This window comes from Onychomys torridus, chromosome 5 (assembly GCF_903995425.1).
Source record: "Onychomys torridus chromosome 5, mOncTor1.1, whole genome shotgun sequence".
Lineage (NCBI taxonomy): Eukaryota > Metazoa > Chordata > Mammalia > Rodentia > Cricetidae > Onychomys > Onychomys torridus.
The window spans coordinates 67,661,921-67,687,283 of record NC_050447.1 but is presented as its reverse complement, the minus strand read 5'-3'; the positions used below and the strand labels follow the sequence as shown (position 1 = coordinate 67,687,283).

General features: G+C 37.9%; 1 protein-coding gene and 1 pseudogene across 1 annotated transcript in view; both read right to left on the bottom strand.

The window, feature by feature from the left end:
• Positions 1–20,801, bottom strand: part of Celf2 (CUGBP Elav-like family member 2) — an 859,694-nt gene extending 838,893 nt beyond the window's left edge. The window contains exon 1 of the mRNA XM_036188412.1: positions 20,761–20,801. The gene's annotated coding sequence lies outside the window, so the exon portion shown is untranslated. The remainder of the gene's footprint in view (positions 1–20,760) is intronic.
• A 3,891-nt stretch (positions 20,802–24,692) lies between these two features.
• LOC118584593 lies at positions 24,693–24,935 on the bottom strand (annotated as a pseudogene).
• Positions 24,936–25,363: the final 428 nt, after the last annotated feature.

Sequence of the window (25,363 nt, the reverse complement as noted above, 5' to 3'; positions counted from 1 at the left end):
TGACTGGTCACTATTCTGAGACTGGTCACTTGATACATCATGTATTCCTCCAGTTTAAAGAATGACATAAAACAGACCAGCAGGTTGGCTCAGCAGGAAAAGCCATTTGCTGTCAAGGCTCATGTCCTGAGGTCAGTGGCTGAATCTTACAAGGGATGAGAGAACTCGCTGCAGCAAATTTCTCTCTGACCAGATGTTAGAGCCACAGTCAGATGACATTACTTTAACGCCCTCCTGCTATATTAGTTATTTTTCTGGTTGCTGTCACCAGATACTAGACAAGAAGCTACATAAGGAAGGAAGGAAGGAAGGATTTGTTTTGGCTGTTTGAGAGGATTCATACCCTATGGTGGGGAAGGAAGGACAGTGGATGGCTTTATGATCTGGGAGCATAAGACAGCTCATTACATCTCACATGCAGCCAGGAAATAGACAAAGGGGAATGCTGGTATTCTGCTGGACTTCTCATTTCTCGCCTTTCTTTATCTGAGACTCTAGTCAACCTCCTCAGTAACTCTTGTCTGGAAATATTTTCATGGAAATGCCCAAAGGTGTGTTCTCTAAGGAACCTTAGATACTTCCAAATTGACACTAAAAATGAACCATGCATCATCATAATAATGAGTTCATAGCTTGATAATAAGAGGCAGCTTTTACATTCAACTAGCCCCTATGATTCTGTAACAAACTTACTTTAAAAAGTTCTTGATGGTAAAGTTCCATCATTTCTATTATGGGGCTGCCTGAATTTGGGTGAAGAATGGCTGTTTAAAGAGAAATGAGAAGGTGGAACCAAAGAATGTCCAATAACCTTCCCTCGCACACATGAATGCCACAACACTAAAACAGGTTGAGAATCTGAGGGTTGTTTTTTTTTTTTCCCCAGAATGTCTTTGTGTTTGAGAAATCCCCAGGTTGTCAATTGCTCTATTCTAATCTGTGCTAACCAACTCTCTTCCTTGGAATGCCCATTGAAGAGAACAAAACTGCAGCCGTAGTGGTAGTGGCAAGCAGCAATCCACAGTTAGTGTTAGTCGAGCCAGGTGCCAAAGTGACTCAGAAGTGATGGTACACAAAATAAAGAGCAATTGTCAACAACCGTTACAAAAGAAAGAGCTAAACAGCTTACGAGTGGAAGACACAAAAGAATAAAAGGAAGAAAATGTCTGACTACTCAAAGAAAAATGCATTCCATCATCTTAATTGCCTAAAATTGGGAGTTTAAGGGTTTATTATTTAAAAGTTAAGCCTTTTATGCATAAAAATTACAGCGAAGGTCTGAACAAAGTGTTAAGCAACTAGGGGCACTTTCTGTTAGCCTCAAATTAGCTATGAATACAACATACATTGAGCATATGAGTTTAGGACCAAAATGTTTTAATTACTACACAATGTGTTCTTTTGTCCTTCTACCTGTTCATAGATTTGTTCAACATCTGCTGCCCAGAAAGAGGTCCTCAAATTATATAATTACATTTTTCTCTCTCTGTAGACAAGGATGCTACCCTGAGAAATGGATCTGGAAGCATATGTTACTGCCCAGTGGCCAAGCATAACTACCTGACCAATTCCTCCAGTGGAGACATTGCCAACTCAATACTGTTGCCTACTTTGCATACCACACTCAGAAGAGTGAGATCAAGATAGATTAGTATGGTACAAACAGTCCTGGTCAAAGTTCCCTAGGACATAATTCATAGGACTCCACTTTTAGGAATATATGGGATCCTCCTGAGAAGTTTTTATTATTTCCATATGCCTACCTGCTTCATTTTCAGAATGCATACCAGTTACCTACCCTACTAATATCAGTATTACAGAGAAAAGCAGAGCCATAGAGAAATGTAGGGAAATCTTTATGTATGCTCACAAAAATGGTTTACCAGAAATATAATGAAGAATAGTTTACAATGCGTCAGGTTTCTTTCTATCAAAGAAAACCTTCAGTTCCTTCCTGGAATTTGAACATCTGTATTTGGACTCTTCGTTTTCTACATCTCTTGTAAACACATTGTCATCCTTTTGATCTTTACATTGTCAGCACCATTCCCAATTTACTAGGAAATGGTCTTAGATCAACTTTTCAGGGATGGCTTATGGCTGACTCTTCTCTTTACCTCCATAGCTGCTGTCTTAGTCCTGCTGCCCCCACGTTATCATAACTAACCCAGCTGTTACCCTTTGGCCATGCATATCTCCTCTCAAGTTTGTTAGTATAGTGAAGACAAGCTTATCTTCATCATCTGACTTCTTCTCAGAAAACTTTATCTACAGGGCCCACCATGTCCTACAAATTTTCACAATAGTGGGGGAACAGATAATTTCTCTGGATGTCTTTCTGTTTTTAAATGGTTGCCATTAAAAAAATTACACATAATTCAAATTTTCATGTTCATAAATATCATTTTGTTGGTGTGTGTTTAGCTGTTTACATACCACTGTAGCTTTAGTCTGTAGTGTCTTACAAAGGTCCACAAAGCTTGATCTTCACCTTTGTGCTAGTCAGAGGTATTAGAACCTTCAAGAAGTAGGACATAATGGGAGGTCTTTTGGTCATTGGGAACAAGATATTCAAAGTGGTAGTATGATCTCAGGCTTTACCTTTTTCTTTTTCATTTCTTGGCCATGAGGTCAATGGGTTCACTTTCCCCTGTGCTTTCTGCCATTACCATCCTGTTTTACCTCCCAGGGACCTAGAAGTACTGGGTACCCTGATCTACCACCAGCAGCCTATCCTTTAATAAGCTGCTAGTTGTAGGAATTTGCTCTGGTGAGTGAAAACACACACAGACACACAGACACAGACACAGACACAGACACAGACACAGACACAGACACACACACACACACACACACACACACACACACACAGTACAGTTGCTTTCTTTCACACTGTGGCACAGAATTGCCATTTCACAGATGTTAAGGCCTGCAAACCCTGAAATGTTTATTCTCTAACTCTTTGCAGAAAATGTCTGTGTGTTCTCATAACCATATAGTGTGACTCTCCTTTTTTGCTTACCATTCTATTCACTGGTGTACTATATCGTGCTAAATTCATTACTCTGTAAACTTCCATCATTTGTATACTGATTTCATTTGTCCTTGAATGCTATTTCTCAGAATATCCCATGACTTCCTAAGATCATTTTAGAACCTAATTGTACCTTTCCCATGGAGACCTTCCTTAGTCATCATATAGAAAATAGCACTGCTACAAAAATGAGAATTATAACCAAGAAATCTCTTTCTAAGACACAATGCTTGGTTTACCCAATTCAAAAGCTTTTTTTAGGCTGGAGAGATGGCTCAGAGGTTAAGAGCACTAACTGTTCTTCCAGAGGTCTTGAGTTCAATTCCCAGCAACCACATGGTGGCTCACAACCATCTGTAATGAGATCTGGTGCCCTCTTCTGACTTGAAGGAATACATGCAAACAGAACACTGTAAACATAACAAATAAATCTTTTTTAAAAAAAAACTTTTTTCTTCAGATGTTGAAATAATTGTTAAAATTCATATTCTCTTATTTATTTTATTTATATGGGTATTTCACCAGAATGTATGATTTATGCACCACATAGACACATTGGTCATAAAGGCCAGAAGTAATTGAGATTGTAGTTACAAGCAGTTGTGAAATGCAATGTAGGTGCTGGGAATCAAACCCAGGTTTTCTACAAGATCAGCCAGTGCTCTTTAACACTAAGCAATCCCTCTATCCTCCAAAGAATCAGTGTTTGAGCTCAAATATTTAATGTTTAATGGCTCTGATTTACCATGAAGGAAAAAGTAAGAATAAAGATGGTAATTTCTTCTCTTATTCAGAATTTCCAAGAATTCAGTATGGGACTGTAAACAAAGAATTTAGTGAAATGTAGTCTCAGTTTTTCTTACAATTGAGTTAATGATTATTCTCCTGAGTCTGTTTTACAAATATGATTGACTAAGAGTACAACAATGATATTAAAAAACAAAACAAAACAAAACTGAAGAGTAGCCAAATATTCCTGCAACATATTATGGAATACACCACTCCTCACCAAAATTTCATTTTTTCCTCATAAATTGCACAAATAAATCATTGTTTTGTTCCTCTAAAATTTGTTATATGTCTATCTGGCAATGATACCACTATATGAGCTATTCTAAAATATTATCACAAACTAAATGACTTAAAACAACAGAAATCCAATGTTTCACAATTTTGGAGGTTAGAAGTTCAAAATGAAATTGCAATTCTTCCTTTTAAGCCTGTAGTGATTTCTTTCTTGTTCCTGGTAATTAACTAGTAGTTCAGGCTTTTCTTGTGTGCAAAGCATAACTCTGGCCTCTGCCTCCATGTCCTAGGGCACCCAAATCCAAATCCCTCAGTGTCTTTATGTGGATATCTTAAGAGTATCATATTGGATTAAGAGCCAGCCTTACATCAGTATAACTGTAACTAATTATATCTGCAATAGCTCTTTTCCAAATAGTTCACATTGTAAGAGAATGAAGATTATCAATAAGCACTATTTTCTGGGGGTTGAGTTCACACTTTAATTCACTATAGTGTCCAAAGATATAGGGAACAGGATTTCTTCCCTACAATTCATTTTTTCTGAACACAAAGTTTACTTCTTACTTATGTCAATGAAGATTCTTAAATATGTACTTGTTAGTTACGATTGTAAATAATATTTATTTGATGACTGAAAACTTCTTTCAGTGACATTTATATTGTTCAATAAGGCACTGTTCGAATTCCAAATTGAAGAGCAGAAATGAGCAACTGATGACTTAAGTATCTATCATTTACAGGGCATCATATACTTATGACCACCTAGTCAGTTATTGATGGAGTCTTTGGAATCATTAGATGACTAAGCTAGAATCTCATCAGTTTGTTCCACAGCAGAACAAAGCTCACTGTGTTAGTTAATTTACTCACCACTCTTACCAAATACCTGATAGTAGGTGACTAACTGCTTTAACTAACAGTTTGAGGGGATACAATTCCAAATCCTGGTAGAGTAAACATGATGATGAGTGCATAGGCAGCTGGTCACATTCCAGCTATAGTTAAAAAGTACAGAGTGATGAACATTGGTACCCAGTTACTTTTCTCCTTTCTTACTCTTTATTGAATCTGGGACTCCAGCCTATGTAGTGGTGCTGCCTGCAGTCAGGTAGGTCTTACTTTCTTAGGCTTTCCTGGAAATGTGCTCACAGACATACCCAAGGGAACCTCTCTAACATGATTCGGCATCTAGTAAAATAGACAATCAGGATTAACTAGCATACTCAGGAAAGGTGACTTATCCAAAGCTCTTTTTGTAGAATCCCATGTTTCCAATTCTTTATTAGTATATATTAATTGTTCAAAGTAATGGGTGTCATGACGTTTCAACAATTCTAGATCTCAAAATGCATCTGTGTGATGGGACTATATCATCCATTTATAATGGATGTTCAATAATGAAGTGCAATAACCAGAAGGCAAGCTTGAGATTTATGTACTTGGAAAAAGTAAAAAAAAAAAAAAAAATTGGCTTGAAGTAAATTATACTTTTTAAACCATTTATGTGACACATTGATATCAGTTGTATATCAATATCTCTACAAAGGTCAACGGAGTCACAAACTGTGCAAACATGCAGTTATAAAGACTGAAAATATACAAAAAGGTTCTACTAGTTTAAAGAGAGTAGTGTACATCTAAGGGTAGGCAAAAATCTCCTAAAGTTCTGTAAGGATAATTACAGAGGGTATAAATTAGGAGTTTATAGACTAAGGCTATTTCCAAATACCTATGACCATAGCAGTGGAAAAACCAATCCTGGTCTGTAAATATTGACTGAAATCCAAGTATGAGGTTACCAAATGGGAAGACAAAACTTTAAAGAGCAAGATAATGCTGTGGATATTGCTCTGTGTAAATTAAGTTCTGATTGGCCAGTGGCCAGGCAGGAAGTATAGGCAGGACAAGAGAAAAGAGAATTCTGGGAAGTAGAAGGCTAGGGAGACACCGCCAGCTGCCACCATGAGAAGCAACATGTAAAGACACTGGTAAGCCACAAGCCATGTGGCAAAGTATAGATAAGCAGAAATGGGTTAATTTAAGATAGAAAAAGTAGATAACAAGAAGCCTGCCACAGCCATACAGTTTGTAAACAATGTAAGTTTCTATGTGCTTTCTTGGTTGGGTCTGAGTGACTGTGGGACTAGGGGTAAGAGAGATTTGTCCTGACTGGGCCAGACGGAAAAACTCCAACTACAAATGGCGCCCAATGTGGGGCATGAATTTCCACCTAAAACCTGAGGGAAAAAAAAAATCTAAACGGAGCTAAAAACAGCTTCCTAGTTGTCTCCCTCAAGTTAATGGCAGCCTGCCGGTTTGAGCTACTATGGCAGGTTCCTGGCGTGTGCGTCTGACCTGTAGTGTGGCAGGAATGAGGAATCTATAAGCGACACTTTACTCTGCTGCATGGTGGATTAGCCTTTGCTAGTTAAAAAAAAAGAAAAGAAAAAAAAAAAAAGAAAAGATTTCTGGGCTATGCGCTGCTTTAATAGAACTGCTTCTGATAGTTGATGGTACACAGGGCTCCAGACCCAGAGCTGGTGGTAAACTGAACCACAGCCATGTTGGGAAGCTGAGGTGGGTGGAGCCAGCAGCCACAGAGGCGTTTCAATCTTACAAAGATGGATATTACAGAGAGAATCTGGTTTGTCTTGTCTTTGGGACTTTTAACTACAGAAAAAGATTTGATCATAAAAGCTGTTGAGTTAAATAAATATGTAAATTTTAAAGGTAACTTGACTTCAAAATTTGGATATAAGGATATGTTGCTTTGGAAAAGAGTCTCTGCTTTTGTTTCCACAGAAAGCCAGAGGCTGTGGATTTGTTCCAGATTAAGATACATCAGGTTTGATCAGCCAAGACCACCTGAAAGGTCTCCAGTGACACCATGGCCCAGATGATCCAACATCCAAAATGGTTTCAAGGCAACTGGCTCAGAGGTTCACCCTAATGGACTAGTCCATAATCCTAAAATTTTCTTTGTGTCCCCATAAGATACAGCGCCCCCCTCCAGCAGGAAGTAGTAAGAGAAACTACGCCCACATTCCCAAAAAAGAAAAGGTTAAGAGATTCTTGTGTCCCAAATCAGAAGAGCCCTCTGGTGTGGGACAGAGAAAAACCAATATTTTTCTTTAAAGCAGTTTGATTATAAATGAGATCTCTTTCTAAAGAAGAAAAGGGGATATGATACAGATATAATAGGATGAAAGGGTAGATTAAGGAACTTACTTCTAAAGAGCAACAACTTGTTTAAAATGTTTTACATTGGTATAGATTTTAGTCTATTGATACAAACTTAAAGTTAATTTCATTATACTGTGTGTATATTTCTAATCGTGTTTAAGGTATTATATTTGTATAGCTCATTTTAAATTGAAATGGATAACTAAAAATAGATTAATAATTAGTCATCTATGATAATCATGCTCATAGCCATGTTAGTTAAGTCTTCTAGATATACATAGTCATGTTTCAGATAGATAGGTAATCTTCAAATACATCAAAGACCTACAGAATATGGCATTTAAAATACTTTTAAAATTTAGACTTTCTGGACAGTGAGACATGTCTGCTTCTGGCAGCACCAATTTACTTCAGAGAGGAGGATAGGCATTAAAGACACTTCATATGGAGTTTATCTTCACCTTGGCAAAAATAGCCATTTGGGCAAGAAACTGTTCTTGTATGGACTGCTTGATCGACTGGATGTACAGGACCCATAGAAAGGTGACCACTAAACTTTGCTTGACAAAATGGTCCTTCAGGTTCCTGCTTTGCAGAGGAAACTGCCAGACATTCTACAGGACACTGAGAGAAGTGACCAAGAGACTCTAGCCCTGTGGGCTGAAGACAAATGCCCCAACTTTACAAAGGAACATTAGGTGACTGTCCAGGCTGCCAGCTGTCTCTGTCTACTCTTGCAAGACTCCTGAAAAATGCTTACATCCTTCTCCTGGTTCTCAGGTAATATTATATCCTTCTGAGGCCTTTGATATGGTTGAAGACTAGATAGTTATAATTTCCTCAGTTATGATAAAAGATAAGTTAGATATAAAACCTTAGACTCACAAATATAAGATAGATAGGATATCTTCTTTAATATTGTAACTGTAATTCTTGCTTGATAATTGTTTTGTTATATGTAATTGTACTATGTAAAAGTTAAAACCTTTCTTAAAAAAAAAAAAAGAAAAGGGGAAGTGCTGTGGATATCGCTCTGTGTAAATAAAGTTCTGATTGGCCAGTGGCCAGGCAGGAAGTATAGGCGGGACAAGAGAAAAGAGAATTCTGGGAAGTAGAAGGCTGGGGAGATACCGCCAGCCGCTGCCATGAGAAGCAACATGTAAAGACACTGGTAAGCCACAAGCCATGTGGCAAAGGATAGATAAGCAGAAATGGGTTAATTTAAGATAGAAAAAGTAGATAACAAGAAGCCTGCCACAACCATACAGTTTGTAAACAATGTAAGTTTCTATGTGCTTTCTTGGTTGGGTCTGAGCGACTGTGGGACTGGCGGGTAAGAGAGATTTGTCCTGACTGGGCCAGACAGAAAAACTCCAACTACAAGATAACTATAGAGGAATGTAACCCAAAGCCACAGTCTTCAGAGGATGGAGGAATTATCTATGTGGAGTAGAGATTTTAGAGTCCAGCTACAAAGCAGGAAGAGATCAGAGGTGAATGTATTCCTGAAAAGATTCAGGAGACATGATATGTAAATTTTATTCTCTTTAAGCTGAAAACACTTTCTAACTGTGCAATGCATAGGCAGCAGGAAACTAGCCATGTGGGTTGAAAGTGTCAAAAGAAAGATCCAGGGGATATAGCCAAAGCATCTGGATTTAGAAAAACAGTACAAGAAACCAACAACATCCAAAGCTGAACATGAACATGTTTAACATATTCACAGGGAAGAACTCCAGCTGACTGCCATATTGAGAAGTCGGTAATTGTGAAGAAACATCAGTGACTGTATACCACATGGAAGATAAGTAAGAAAGTGAAGCATGGAATAAAATATGCAAAGACTCTTGAAACACTACAGGATCCATTGTCATAGAAATATATAATTACTAATAACAACTTTACAATAAAAACTTACCAGACATTCATAGAAATATAAAAGAGAAGCAAAGACAGGACATAGAAACTGACTTCCAGTAGTCTCAGTGACTAGAGTTAGCTGACAAAATTTTTATCACAGCTATTATACATATGTTCAAAGAATTAAAGGAAGATTTATGTCCTAATTGAAAACTTAAGGGAAATTAAACAAATAAATGGGGGAAAACAATCTAACTGAAAATTTCAATAAACTAAAACATCAGGGCTAAAGAGCAGATTGGAAATGATAAAGACTCAACGATCTTAAAGATGTATCAACACAGATTATCCAGTTTGGAAGACAGAGGAAATAGATTGAAAGCAAACACATGGGACCTTAGGAACTTATGGGAGAATATGTCAAGTTTTAAGACAAGTTTTAACTGATGCTTACAGAGGAAAGAAAAGATTAAAAACAATGACAGCATTTTACAAAGGGGCACAATTTCTCCCCAGATTTGGAAGCTGACATTAAATCCAGGTCCAGAGAGGTTAATGAGCTTCAAGTGGGGTTAAAAAAAAGAAAGCCATTCCTAAATGCACTACTGTTTTATCTCTGGAAATATAAACTAAAAAGAACTCTTGAACTCAGAGAAGCCACATGTAGGAATTTGAGGGGAGGTACTTGGCCTGACTCTTGATTCCTATGGAACCCAGTTGATACTGGAATGTAAAATGACCAAGAAAAGAAGGTAGCTGATGATAAAATCTACATTTAATGAAGCTATTCTTATAAACACGATGTGGAACTGAAATATTTCAGGTAAACAGAGTAAACTTGTTACTAGTAGAGTTATATTCCATGATATGGAAAGCAAAATGAGTTCAGGTTACATAAAAATGTTCTATTAAAGTCTTCAATAGAATAACTGAATTGAAAGTAAACAATAAACTTACTGATGAGCTTATAATGTATGCAAATGTTGTATAAGCATATATACATATATATGTACATATTAAATAGTTTAAAAGCTAGCGATCAACAAAAATACATTTTTTCAACCAAATATACTTGATGAATGAATTAGGTTAAGTTTAAATGTATAGTTCAGTCCTAAAGTAATCATAGAAAAATAATGTAAAGATATAACTAGAAAACCCCCCAAATTGAAATAGATTTCTCTTAAAGGTTGGCTAATAAGCAAGGATAAAACCTAAGCAAGATGGTATTCTACTGGAGAAAAGAGGAAGGTTCCACAGTGAATGAAGGTTAATATGGTAGCAAAAGATAATAAGTTTACAGATGCTTAATAACACATCTTCAGGCCTGCGCAGAGAGCACATTTGATAGAGCTCTTATAAAGTAAGCGTGTAGACCTGAGTTAGATCCCCAGAATTTACATTAATAAAACAAAGCCTTGCATGGTGGCTGGAGCCGTGTGGGTATATAGAGCTTGGGTCTGCCATCTAGCCCACTTCCAGGCCAGTGAGAAACCCTGTCTAAAAACCAAGGTAGACAGTGCTAAAGGGAAACCACCTGAGCTTCCACATGCATGTACACACATGCATGTGTGTGTCTACACACATGTGCAAACATATGGACACATACTTATACATAGAAATGTATGAAATAAAATTTGAGGTAATCCAGAAGGAGAAAATACACATGTATAAGCAGCGATGCATAGGAAACTCTATTACACTCTCTGTACCTGAATAGGACAGAGGAGCAAAAAATAAATTAATAAGAAAATAGAAGATGATAAGGAGACCACTAACATAAGTAGCAATCACAGAATACTGCACAGAATAACTCTGAAATACGTATTCCATTTATGGACAGGAAGAGTTTTCTCCAATATAAGCAGTATGTTGGGAAAGGTATCAAAGAACTTTTGAGTATTCTGTCTGACCAGAGTGGAATTAGATTAGAAACTAGTAACAGAAAGACATCTAGAAAATCATCATGTATCTGTAGTATTAATAATATACTTTTCTAAATTCAATGGAAGAAAAGAAGAAGTCAAAAATGATTTAGAAATTAATTTTGAATGAAATAAATTTGAACTTGTGAGGTTCAGCTGAAGCGGAATTTATGGGGGGATTCATAGCCTTAACTTTACATACTGTGAAAGAGAGGCTAAAAATGAATTACATAAGCTACAACTGTAAAAGGGGAAAAATGGATTCCCAAAGATGTCTGTCCTCTAATCCCCAAAATCTTTAGATATGTAATTTCAGATGGCAAAACCACAACAAACAAACAACCCTCACTGATGTGAATTATAGACTGAATCCTTTGATAGGGAGATTATTATGGGACATCTTGATGGGCCCACATAATCAAATGGGTCTTCAAAGATGGATATCTTTCTCACTTGAGATAGAAGAAGACAGAAGGGAGATCAGATAAAGTGACTCAGCACCACTGGCTTTGAAGATTGGGGCAGGGGTAGGAGTCTACAGGCAAAGAATGTGTGAGTTCTAGAAGCCATGAAATAGGCATATATGAGCTTCAGACCTACAAGGAAATGAATCCCTTTGTGGAGTTCCTTGAAGGGAATGAGGAGCTGTGGATATGTTGACATTAGCCTGTTGACAATTGTGTCATGTTTCTGATCTATAGAATTATATAATAAGGCCGAGGAATGGCTCTGGCCACATTAAAGCAAGAGACTGAGTTTTGATTCTCCAGTACCTGGATACAAATCTGCGCATTGTGGTGTGTGCCTGTGATTTCATTCTTGAAGAAACAGAGATAAAGGAATCCTTGGAGCTTACTGATCAACCAGCCTAGCTGAATTGGTGAGTTTTAGGTTCAATGAATAACCTTGTCTCAAAAAATAAGGTAGGTAGTGACTAATAAAGACCCCTAAGTTGACCTCTATCCTCCACACACATAGTGTACACATATCTACAGACACATGCAAACAGGTATAACACACACACACACACACACACACACACACACACATGCACACACTCAAGCAAACATATAAATATACAATGTTTGCAATGACTGATCATGATTGAACTCTGACTTTCACACCGATGTCATACACCTGTATCCTCACCTACACATGTTTAAAAATACACCACAAATACAAACACAAACATACAAACCATATAAAGTAATAAGATTATATTATTTAAGGCACTGAGTCCATGGAAATTTGTTATGAGAGAAACAGAAATTGAGTGGACTGACTTTAAAAGGGAGAATGAATTAGAATACCTACTGCAATTGATGTAACTCTACAACTTATAATATACAAAAAAGAATATGATGGACAGTCTATGACAACACTGTGATAACTCAAGTAACATATACAAGTTCTCTAAATAGCATAAATCACCAAAGGGACTTGTAATCATGTCTATCCACAAACAAAACTATAGGACCAGCCTATTGGTAAATTCCATCAAATATTTAGAGAAAGAAAAGAATTCTAATTTGACACAAAATGGCTTGCGAGGTAGGAGGGAAAGGAATACTTCCTAACTCTGCTATGATACTATTTTTAGACTACCGCTATACCAAACACACCAAAAGACAGATGCTGTGGGTGGTATGTAAAATGAAAAGTTTAAATAAATTAAAAAAAAATACATCCTAGCTTTTCTCATGAATGGAGACACAAAAACCTCTCATAGAGTATTAGCATATCAGATTCTCAGCATCCAAAGGGACAGCATCCTCACTGGAAAAATTCTTTAGCATATGAGGAACTTGAGCAGTGCCTTTTCCTGATGAAGGTTATGGATAAAAGCCCCTTCTACTCTGTGGGAAGAGATTCAGTGTTTTATCCAAGACTGGAAATAAATCAACACTGTTTATCTTCATAATTTCTATTTAATATATTATTGCAAATTCTAGAATTTCCACCCATTAAAATAACTATTAGAAAAGATGATTTTTTTTTTGAACTAGGGATAATGGTATAGTTAGGAAGTTCTAGGGAAATACCTTCTTAAATGTTCTCACTGGAAATAATAAATGAGTTTATCAGCATCAAAGTCTAAGAGGTCAACATACAAAAAAATCAATAGTTTTTATGAAATAGACACAAATATTCAGAAAAAAGTGAAAATAAAGTTGTACTTAAACAATGCATAAACCTACTTCATATATAGGGATAAGTGTAACAAAACTGAAGAAATATATTCAAAATCATAGTCCATTGCCAGAAAGAAATCAAAGAACAGCAAAATGCATGGGGAATAAGGCATTGACAATGGATGGAGACTTAAGACAGTGCAGGTATCAGCTCTACAATTGAACCATATATTCCATGTAATTATGTAAGAATTTCAGCAGCATTTTTATTAATGTAGAAATTTACTAGCTAATTCTGTAAGCTATAAGGAAATGGGAACAACTTATAAAAACCAAAACAGTGTTTAAAAAGAAACTATGGATAACTTGCCTTATCTTTTTTTAAATTTCAAACATAAATCTAGGGCAATTAACACAAAATGGAATTAATGAAGGGTAGACACATAGGTAAATGCTACAGAATAGAGATATTCTCAAAGATGACTAACACACACATCATCATTAGTTGAGTTTTGCCAAATGATGTAATGTAACTAAAAGGGGGGGTAATACTCTTTTTACAGATAGTGCTGGAGTTGTAGGGGAGTATTACTCTTTCTATGGATAGTGCTGGAGCTGTTAGGGAGGCAGTACTTTTTCTATGGATAGTGCTGGAGCTGTTAGGGAGGCAGTACTCTTTCTATGGATAGTGCTGGAGCTGTTAGGGAGGTAGTACTCTTTCTATGGATAGTGCTGGAGCTGTTAGGGAGGTAGTACTCTTTCTATGGATAGTGCTGGAGCTGTTAGGGAGGCAGTACTCTTTCTAAGGATAGTGCTGGAGCTGTTAGGGAGGTAGTACTCTTTCTAAGGATAGTGATGGAGCTGTTAGGGAGGTAGTACTCTTTCTATGGATAGTGATGGAGTTGTTAGGGAGGTAGTACTCTTTCTATGGATAGTGCTGGAGCTGTTAGGGAGGTAGTACTCTTTCTATGGATAGTGCTGGAGCTGTTAGGGAGGCAGTACTCTTTCTGTGGATAGTGCTGGAGCTGTTAGGGAGGCAGTACTCTTTCTAAGGATAGTGCTGGAGCTGTTAGGGAGGCAGTACTCTTTCTATGGATAGTGCTGGAGCTGTTAGGGAGGTAGTACTCTTTCTAAGGATAGTGATGGAGCTGTTAGGGAGGCAGTACTCTTTCTAAGGATAGTGCTGGAGCTGTTAGGGAGGCAGTACTCTTTCTGTGGATAGTGCTGGAGCTGTTAGGGAGGCAGTACTCTTTCTAAGGATAGTGATGGAGCTGTTAGGGAGGCAGTACTCTTTCTAAGAATAGTGCTGGAGCTGTTAGGGAGGCAGTACTCTTTCTAATAATAGTGATGGAGCTGTTAGGGAGGTAGTACTCTTTCTAAGGATAGTGCTGGAGCTGTTAGGGAGGTAGTACTCTTTCTAAGGATAGTGATGGAGCTGTTAGGGAGGTAGTACTCTTTCTGTGGATAGTGCTGGAGCTGTTAGGGAGGCAGTACTCTTTCTGTGGATAGTGCTGGAGCTGTTAGGGAGGCAGTACTCTTTCTGTGGATAGTGCTGGAGCTGTTAGGGAGGCAGTACTCTTTCTAAGGAGAGTGCTGGAGCTGTTAGGGAGGCAGTACTCTTTCTATGGATAGTGCTGGAGCTGTTAGGGAGGTAGTACTCTTTCTAAGGATAGTGATGGAGCTGTTAGGGAGGCAGTACTTTTTCTAAGGATAGTGATGGAGCTGTTAGGGAGGCAGTACTCTTTCTGTGGATAGTGCTGGAGCTGTTAGGGAGGTAGTACTCTTTCTAAGGATAGTGATGGAGCTGTTAGGGAGGCAGTACTCTTTCTAAGAATAGTGCTGGAGCTGTTAGGGAGGCAGTACTCTTTCTAATAATAGTGATGGAGCTGTTAGGGAGGTAGTACTCTTTCTAAGGATAGTGCTGGAGCTGTTAGGGAGGCAGTACTCTTTCTAAGGATAGTGCTGGAGCTGTTAGGGAGGTAGTACTCTTTCTGTGGATAGTGCTGGAGCTGTTAGGGAGGCAGTACTCTTTCTATGGATAGTGCTGGAGCTGTTAGGGAGGCAGTACTCTTTCTATGGATAGTGCTGGAGCTGTTAGGGAGGTAGTACTCTTTCTAAGGATAGTGATGGAGCTGTTAGGGAGGCAGTACTCTTTCTAAGAATAGTGCTGGAGCTGTTAGGGAGGCAGTACTCTTTCTGTGGATAGTGCTGGAGCTGTTAGGGAGGCAGTACTCTTTCCAAGAATAGTGATGGAGCTGTTAGGGAGGCAGTACTCTTTCTAAGAATAGTGATGGAGCTGTTAGGGAGGTAGTACTCTTTCTATGGATAGTGCTGGAGCTGTTAGGGAGGCAGTACTCTTTCTATGGATAGTGATGGAGCTGTTAGGGAGGTAGTACTCTTTCTATGGATAGTGCTGGAGCTGTTAGGGAGGCAGTACTCTTTCTGTGGATAGTGCTGGAGCTGTTAGGGAGGTAGTACTCTTTCTGTGGATAGTGTTGGAGCTGTTAGGGAGGTAGTACTCTTTCTGTGGATAGTGCTGGAGCTGTTAGGGAGGTAGTACTCTTTCTGTGGATAGTTATGGAGCTGTTAGGGAAGCAGTACTCTTTCTAAGGATAGTGATGGAGCTGTTAGGGAGGTAGTACTCTTTCTGTGGATAGTGCTGGAGCTGTTAGGGAGGTAGTACTCTTTCTGTGGATAGTGCTGGAGCTGTTAGGGAGGTAGTACTCTTTCTATGGATAGTGCTGGAGCTGTTAGCCATCCATATAGGAAAAAATATGGACCTTGGTATAGTGACTCATAACACATGATAGATCTACAGACAGAAGTGAAGTGATAAAAGTTATGATGGAAACTTGGGAGAAATGCCAGGTATACATCTTTAGTCCTAGCATCCAAGAGGCAGAGGCAGGCAGATTTCTTTGAGTGTGAGACTTCCTGGTTTTCTTAGTGAATTCCAGGACATCTGGTACCATAAAGAGACCCTGTCTGAAAACAAACAAACAAACAAACAAACAAACAAGCCATAATTAGGAGAAAACTTTTGTTGTATTTAAATACAGAAAATAAAACATGCATGAGATATGCAAATATTATGTTGGACACACACCTGAAATCCCAACACTCAGGATGTAAAGGAGGATCAGAAGTTCAAGGCCATCCTCAACTACACAGGGGGATTAGGCTCACCTTGGGCTACATGAGATCCTGTCTTAAAAACATATGTTGGTATTGTGGAACACGGGTAAGTTTTACATTAATAAAAATAAAACTACCATGGAAATATATCATTCAAGTAAATGTGAAAAATCATATTCTGGGAAATAAGTACATCCCATGCAGATATCTTAGACAGAAGAAGCCTCTGTCCAGGATATAGAAATAATGCCTACAACAAAATATTAGAGAACCTATATAATACGATATAGAAAATGGATAGAAGACTTGAGCAGTCACTTCCAGGTAAACAATGGGCTCATGCAAAGAAATACAGCATCAGTATTTCCCAGGGCAATGTTGATGAAAATCACTATCTGACATGGCTACACACTTTCTTGAATGGCTGCACTCCAAAAGGCTGCAACAACACCTCTTGGTAGACACTCCACACTTGGAACACTTCCGCACTGCTGGTAGAACATGCAATCCTACAACTACCATGGAAAACAGCTCATTTTTCTATTTATATTGGTCAATACACACTCACTGTATGACTTATGACCCAGTGTTTCATTTCTAGATATTTCCATGAGGAAAATGGTTATTCATACTCACATAAAAACTTGTACATGAATGCTTCTGTGATTTGAATCTTAAATGTTCCTGTGCTGAAACTATCTAAATATCAGCTGACAGGTGAATAGATGAAGAAACATGTGGTTTACACATACAGTGTAATGCTATGTTACAGCAATGGGCACAACCATGTGTAACTCTCAAGGAAGTATGTTAAGTGAAAGAAGCAGGACACAATAAAGCACAGAGTAAATGTTTCTGGTCTTCTAAGATTGTGCAGAATGCCAATTTATTTAGTGAAAGAAAGCCAAGGTTAGGCATGGAGGAAAAAAGGACTGTATAGGGATTCCAGGAAACCTTTGTTTGAATGATCATTTTTCACTTCTTGATCATGGTGGTTTCACAGTTCTGTGTATCAATAAGATCTTATCAAATTATTCAAGTGCATTTGAAAAGCATATGGAAAATTTAAGCCTCTATCCTCCCTCTTTGGGTTATATGTAAAAGCCATGCCAGCAGAGTTTGGGACCTCCTGTTTGTTTACACTCAATCCTCTGCTGCAACCTTTTCTGTGGTCCTGTGGGGTATTCTGGTGACAGTAATGTCATGGAAGAATCCAGAACCAAGAATGAGCATCAGCCTGCAACAACTCAGTTCAGGTGCGACTGTCAGGTTCTATAACTGATTCATTGATAACTCTCCTTTATTTGGACCATTGGCACACAAGGTCTACCTTAACTGCTTCTTCCTTTTCACCAGAGTCACCCACTTGCATCAGGGATAAAATAAATCAATTATACTATTTGGATGTGATCAGTTCATCTCTTTTTTTAAAGATGAGGAGACAGAGCCTCAGACTAAACAATAAAATTGATTGGTCAAATAGAGATGAAGCTTCATATTTCCTTACATTTAGCGCTGTGTCTCTTCTTTTACTTTATACCTAGTAAACACAGGTTTTAAGACAACCTGAATCAGCAATTTAAACACATGCATACACACCAGAGAGAGAGAGAGAGAGAGAGAGAGAGAGAGAGAGAGAGAGAGAGAAAACTTATCTAAGAAAATATGGGGAGTGAGGGGTGAGAACGGTGATGTTCTTATCACCTAACACAATGCTAAGTTCATCAAGCCTAATTTAATCAAATTACCTTTACTAGTTCTCCAGGTAAACTTTCACTGCATTGGCATTCTTTTAATGGCCAACGTGCAGCTTTTTCATTTTTTTCTGTTCCAGATTTGGATATACTACTTGTTTGGTTGATGCTCAGTCCATCCTTTACAATAAATCTAGCAAATGTCCCATCATATCTACAAGGCACAGTTCTTATGCTTTCATACTATCTTTACATTTTCACTCTGGCATCACTGATAATTTCTTCTGTATGTTGGTGTGAAAGTCACAACGTGTATTCTCTTCATCAAATATTTTCTACTTCAACACCTGTGCAATTATAAGGTGTAAACTATTCCCACATGCCACAAGAGTTAATGATAAATGCAGAATTATTGTGAAGAATTTCAACTTGGAAATTGTCATGTCACAGCCCTTCAGTGGGGGAAGAATGAAAGGCATTCTAATATTATCTGTGTGTAGGGATCTGAACTTGGGGCTATTGCTGGTTCCTTATCTGTTGGGGAAATGGGTAGAACAAATATGACTTCAGTGTTGTTCAACATTTTATTAATGGGGAGCAGCATCACTTCAGTTGCAGAAATCTACAAGAATCACAAGCTGATTAGTAGTTCAGTGACAGAGTCCCACATTGAACCCCCTGATTTTACACGATGTTCTGTAAGATATGACGGCAGGCTTCACACAGAGCAGCATTGCTATCTTTAAATCTTGTTAACAGGAGAAGTTGGGGAGGTTGAGTTTATCCTATCGTATTCTTATTTTATGCCAGAAATAGAATTTTGGAGAGATCTATTGACCTTTATCTTCACTTGTAGCATTTTTCATTCAATTAAAACTTACAAAAAGAAGAATCTGACTTTGGACACTTGAAAATTAAAAGAGAATAGTAAAATTATAAAGGAATGGATTTTTTCATAGTTAAGAAACACAAAGACTTGTTTTACTTGCAGGCAGCTCTGGGTAGCTCTTTCAAATCATGGATTCTATGGCAAGTCACTATGGAGTCAGTTTCTTGTTACTGAGCAACAGTTTATTCCAATTCTTACTGAAACGTGGCTAACAGACAGTTACTGGTGAAGAACAGATTTTTTTTTTTAAATGAACTATTAAATCCACAGCATTTTCTCTTGTAAAGAGGTAGAAATTATTTTAGCAGTTGACATTTCCTAATGTTCTGAGGTCTCTTTAGACGTTTCAAGTGGTCTGGGGGCACTGGTGGAGACCCAAGGATGATGAGGTTTAGAGCTGTTAAATATAGGGATGACACAATTAGAAGAATGGCTCTGGAGACCGGAGTATGTATACACTGCTCCACTCTCTCCAAGATGCAAAGGCACACAGCCTTCCAATATCCACAGGAGACCTTTCCTTTAGCAAAGGCTTTGGTAGGCACTTGCTAACTACTGCTTCTGAATTCCTCCCATTCTATTTCTGCTTATCCATTTTTTTTAAAGCTAAGTAAAATCTATTACAGCTTATAAAGCACAGTGGAAGATAGCAAATTTTATTCCTTGATGTTTTATATGCATTTTAAGAGCCAATTTAAAAATCCTTACTTCTAAGTTTCTTGACCCAGATTGAAGCCAAACTCAGAAAGTCTAAATCTTTCCATGTGTCCTCCCGTTTCAGACACTCAAATTTTCCTAAGATCAGAACTTACTACATTGAAATGCACTTTGAAATAACATGCATAGTATTTGATAATAGTGACAATGATGGTAATATTTCCATCCGTTTCTTCTCTATAGTATTAAACTATCATCTAAAACATATAGGCAACAGGTACAAATTTACAAGCAAAATGCACACGCACCAAAGGAAGGGAAGTCCTATGGTCTATGGAGATCTAACCTTGAACCTTTATCTACAGCTAACAGTCATGCAGTGAGGAAGATTGTAAGAGGTCAGTTCTAAAGTCGAGGAGAGAAGCTGGTCTCTGCAATTTACACCGTGTAGTCTGAATTTTTCTCTCATCACAGAGTAACAGCTACCAGCGTTCTCCATAGCAGTTTCAGTCAGAGTGTAGAGAAATACTTGTTGAGTTTAATTGGATTGAATTAAAAATTGTCCTTTCAAAGAATCAAGTTGGCATCTCAAGTTCAAGGTCTCCAAACGATATAGGCTCTCCTCCACAGCTGTCTAATGAACTCCTGACTAGTTACAGATAAAAAGGATTAAAGCCACTCCGCAGAGCACTTGCTTTAGTCTTTCATTATCTGGACTATAGACGTCTCTGATAATTACACTGTTCCGTAAAACAAAATAAGTTTAATCCTTGTACTTCCTGTTTTAGAAGTAAACATCAAGCCGTTATGATGGGTACGGGTCCTATTAGAATAAATAATAACACCTGTCAGGCAGCAACTTTGAGGAAGTCAAGACTTCTTCCTAACAGGACACGGAAAACTCCAACCCCACACAACCAAACAGCTCCTTGACACAGCGTATCAATTTTAGCCTTGTTGCGGCTGGGCATCGAATAGTCAGTTTGCAGAGAGAAGCATCATCAGGGTGGATAGAGATGCGGTTATTCCTTGTTATAAGTATGACGCGGAGGTCATATATCAGGCAATTATACCTTTTCATTACAAGCTAACCCCTCACAGCAGGGAAGCCACGCTTATGACAGCATTAGAGAGACAAAGCCTTCAGCTCTTAAAAAAAAAAAAAAAGGAAAATCCAAAAAAAGAAAAAAAAAAGATTAAAAAATTAAATTCATTTTCTTACCAGCACGTTGCAGCACCAACTCGCTCACGGGAATGTTGCTTTTACAGGTTTCTCTTTTAATTATCCTGGAAGCAGGGAGACAGGGAGGGGGGGCAGAGAAGAAGAAGCAGGGTGGTTAAATTAGCGTGCTGGAATCTTTTCAGTTTGTCGCAGAGAGTAGAAAAATAAAAAAAAAAGGGGGGGGGGAAACTCAGTAATTTAAATTTGCTCTCAGTTCAAGCTGCACCGCTGGGTCCCGCCCCTTCTTCCCGCTGGGTTCCATTACCTGCAAGGCTGGGACTGACGGCCACTGTTCAAACACAAAAAGGCAGCCAGCATGCTGGGACCATTCTGTCTGCTGTTTGGGTCTCACTTGTCCTGTCAACTAAGCATCACCAACGGGAAGGTGTTCTGCAGTTCCTTTTCGGGCACTCACATGTCATTCCTTACCATGGGGGCTGATAACACGTAGCTGAGGGGTTGCTTACAGTTTGCTTTGTTTTTTATTCCATCTTTATAATATTATTGAAATTATATCTTTTACTAATATTTATCTTGTGCTATGTTTTATGTTCTTTACTGTCTCCTTTCTCCTGCTCCAAAAACATATTATTTCCTGTCTTTTCCTTTATATCACAAGCATGGGCACATCGAGAAACACAATAGAAGACATATCAAAATTATAAGGGCTTTCATTTCTCTTTGGAATTTTTTACTGTCTTCCTTTTTTGAGTCTGTAATGTTGAGAATAACTTGTGTAAAAGCATGCCCAAGACCAAGTTTCTAAAGGCACCAGAAACTTCAGAAACTTCTATGACAGATGAAATGTGGAAAAAAGTCTCTATAATCAAATTAAAAATGTTTAGCTTAATAGTTATGAAGTCCGTAAATAACTAAAGATCAAAGAGCTAACTTTGGTTCATACTGAAAATTTAACCTGAGACATGGAAACCTTTTGAATTTTACCAACAGTAGCAAAACCCTGATACTTAAGATGCAACATGTTTCTAGTTAGCAGCAAAGAAAAGGTAGAAGAAAGACATTCTTCTTCTTTGAGTAGTTGTATTCCTACAAGGACTCTTTGCAACAGACTTCCCATTGTTACATTTCTGATCAGGGAGTTATAAACCACTGTGTGATGGACACTATCTTAGCCACCTGGGTGTGTTCTGGTTCTTCTCTAGGTGTGTCGTTATCTCCAGGTTTCTTTTTATACTATAGTACAGCTCTGGTTCTCCTACCAAAGGGTCAAGCTGTCTATTCTCATGTAACTGTACCATGTCGATCTCTGTCATGCTCCATAACCACATGGTGGTTAAGGAGTGAGAGGTGCAGCTGGGGCTCAGGGAATAGCTGAGTCAGCAAAGTGTTTCTTCTGCAAGATGAGGACCAGAGTTTGACCTCAAGCACCCATGTAAAATAAGCCATAAACTGAACATGAGGGTCCATGTTTGCAACCCCAGCACTGGGGAAGCAGAAAGAGGAAGAATCCTAGGGTTCACTGACCATCCAGAATAGCCCAGTTGATGAGTTCTAGGGTGGCAAGAGACTTTTTAAAAACAAAAAGTAGACTGTGTCTAAAGAATGATATTCAAGGCTCTTCTCTGGCCTCCATATGCATGCACACAACTTTGAGTGTGCACCTGCACACATGAACATGTGTACACATGTGTGCAAGCACACGTTCACACACACAGATATAATTATACATACTTTAGTGCCACTGGCTGAATACATAGAAGAGAATTACTCTTGATGATAGAATAGTGTTTAATCTAATTTTGTTTGATAATTTTTTCACTTAATTATTTTTTCTTCTATCTCTATCTTATCTTCTTATATATTTAAGTGGATTGCAGCATTTCTAGAATTTTGTAAGGCCAACCATGGGCTGCTCTCATACACTTCTCTTTTCAAGAGAGAAATTTTTAATGATGTAAATTAAATAACATGATTTAGCTTCCCAAATTGATAAAATGCTAGCTGAGTGTCAGATATTAAATATTTATTTTGCCATTCAGGGTCTATCATAAAAACAAACCAATTAAAAATGTAAATGACTGAGGCATAGCAGAACCATATATATATATAATACACACACACCACACATACACACATATACATATATACTCATATATACAAATATATAGATACACACATATATACCTTGCTGAGGGTTATTTCTTCTAATATTGTTCATAATGAATGCCTTTGCTCAGTGCCCACCAGCTTCACACCATAGAGAAATAGGGCAGGCCAAGTATACCAGAAGCCATGTTGACTTCCTAGGAAATTAGGCAATCAACTATAATGAAACAGTGGTAACTTACACCAATGCACTAAATGTGGAACTTTGTAGCAGCACAAAATGTAATCAAACTAGGTCATACTTCGGTATGGAAGTGTTAGGTGTAAAGCAATCTGTAATTTCTGTGGCTTTCCCTCAATTCCTCTATTTTAAGGAAAAACTTCTAGAAAGGAAACAAACAAACAAAAGTTAGATAGAAGTGAAAAAATGATCCAGAATTTTAAAAGTTGGTGTCTTTTAAGTACTTAAGACTACTATGCCAACATGAATTACTTTGTATAAATGTGAAGAATCATACACTTAGAACATGCTAGGCAGTATGTATGTGTGTGTAGACATGTATCCCATATATGGTAGCACACACTGATTTATATCCTGGATGGTTTTGTTTTATATAAAGATAAAAATAATGCTTATAATAAGCAATATACCAAGTTCAATTATTTGTTTATTAATCTTAAACAAAAAAATGACATTGAGTTTTAGATAAGGAACATTTTCATTGGAATAAGGTCATCTAGGTCTTAGAAAATTTGTAAAACACAATTCTAGCAGGTGTTTATCTTTGCCACTTTTGAAGTAGTCATTTGGTGCTGTATGGGTGGGCATTTAAAAATATACTGCATTTCATGTAGTTCTGCTGAAAACTGATCCACTTCAAAAATAAAGTCCTACTGAATTAGGGAATTGTGGGTGGTGAAAGATATCAGTGTGGCTTGGAACATATGGAACACACAGTTGAACACTAAGGAAGTTTGTTGAAAATGTATTAGACTTTCATCATCATTCTTAGCAATTTGAGAAAGGATAACAATGTAGCCCAGGCTGCCTCCAACTGCTGATAGTCACACTTCAGCTTCTCAAATGTTTGAATTAAAGGCATATCTAGCTTTCAGACAGATTTTATTTGTTTGTTATCTCTTGCTTTATAGGTATGGAGGTCTAACGCAGCCCAGGCTGTTCTTGAACTGGCCATAGAGTTGAATATGGCCTTGACTACTGATCCTCTTGTTTCTGCCTTTCTTTACTGTAGGGATTACAGGTATGTCCCACCACACCTGGCCTGTATGTATTTTAAAAACAATTCTTTAAATCTGGGCATGGTGGTGGACACCTATGGTCCCAATGTGGTGGTGGCCTATGGTCCCACACAGGAGGATCCTGAGTTTAAGGTTTGCCTCAACTTCACAGTGAGTATAAGATAAGCAGGGTTACTACACAGTGAGAACCAGCTTCAAGAAAACAAAACAAAACTATTGGAACTACTGTAATGTCACACGTGATTTACATTTTCATTCCCAAAGGAACTCAACATCAATGTGGGAAATGAGAACAGTAATTCTATTGTTTGGCCTTTTGGGCCATGGAACACTGTCTAATGTATGATGTTATGTCTAATGATGATAGTTACTAATACATTTTTCCTTCAATAGAACTCAGAGAAATTAGTCACTTTTCCTGTACCACAAAGCTATCATAATTAGACCCTATAAACTATATAACATGGGAATATTTATCTCAATCTTGACATCAAAAGAGTCTATTATTTGACCTCACAGTTTTTTTAAAATCATATCTTCATGGTTCTAGACAAGTTTATTTATTTTTTAAACAATACAAATGCTTTATTTAATAGTTGCATGGGCTAAGTGTTGGATATCCAGGACCCAGCAGCAAGGTCAGCACAACCTCCAGCCTCTCTTTCTGACTCCAATAAGGTGAGCACATCACCCTCTCGAATGGGGTCTTCGGTGTTTCAGTTGATAGAGAGGGTGGTGTCATCTATAAATTCCATGCGCACCTTCGTGCACTGTCCCTGCGATCCGGTCCTGCCCAGCACTTTGGTTACCCTAGCCAACTTAACAGGTTGCACACGACTCGTGTCCATGATGGTGGCGATCTGGAGGAGCCTAGACAATTTTATTAAAATGATTAAATATATGACATTTGAACACAAGTAGATACATGTAAACACCAACCTGATTGTAAGTGCTTTTTACAATTAGATTTTTGAGAGTAGGTAGAAAGAGAATTGTGAACAATTTCATTCTGAATGATTTAGGCTATAAAGAAATTGAAAGGAAAATTGATATTTGGCCTAGAATAGAACAGAGACACCAAGGATGATAGAAACTTCCATAGGTCATTTCTACCTACAGTCATATTCTCATAGAGGAAAACAGGCTGAAAGCAAACTGCCTTTAGATTAAATCCAATTGTGAAGTAAAAGACACCTTACAATAGTGTGGACCAAATGGGTTAAGCTTTGCGTCCCTGAACTCCTGTGTTGGATATATGTGATACATGGGTTGTTGA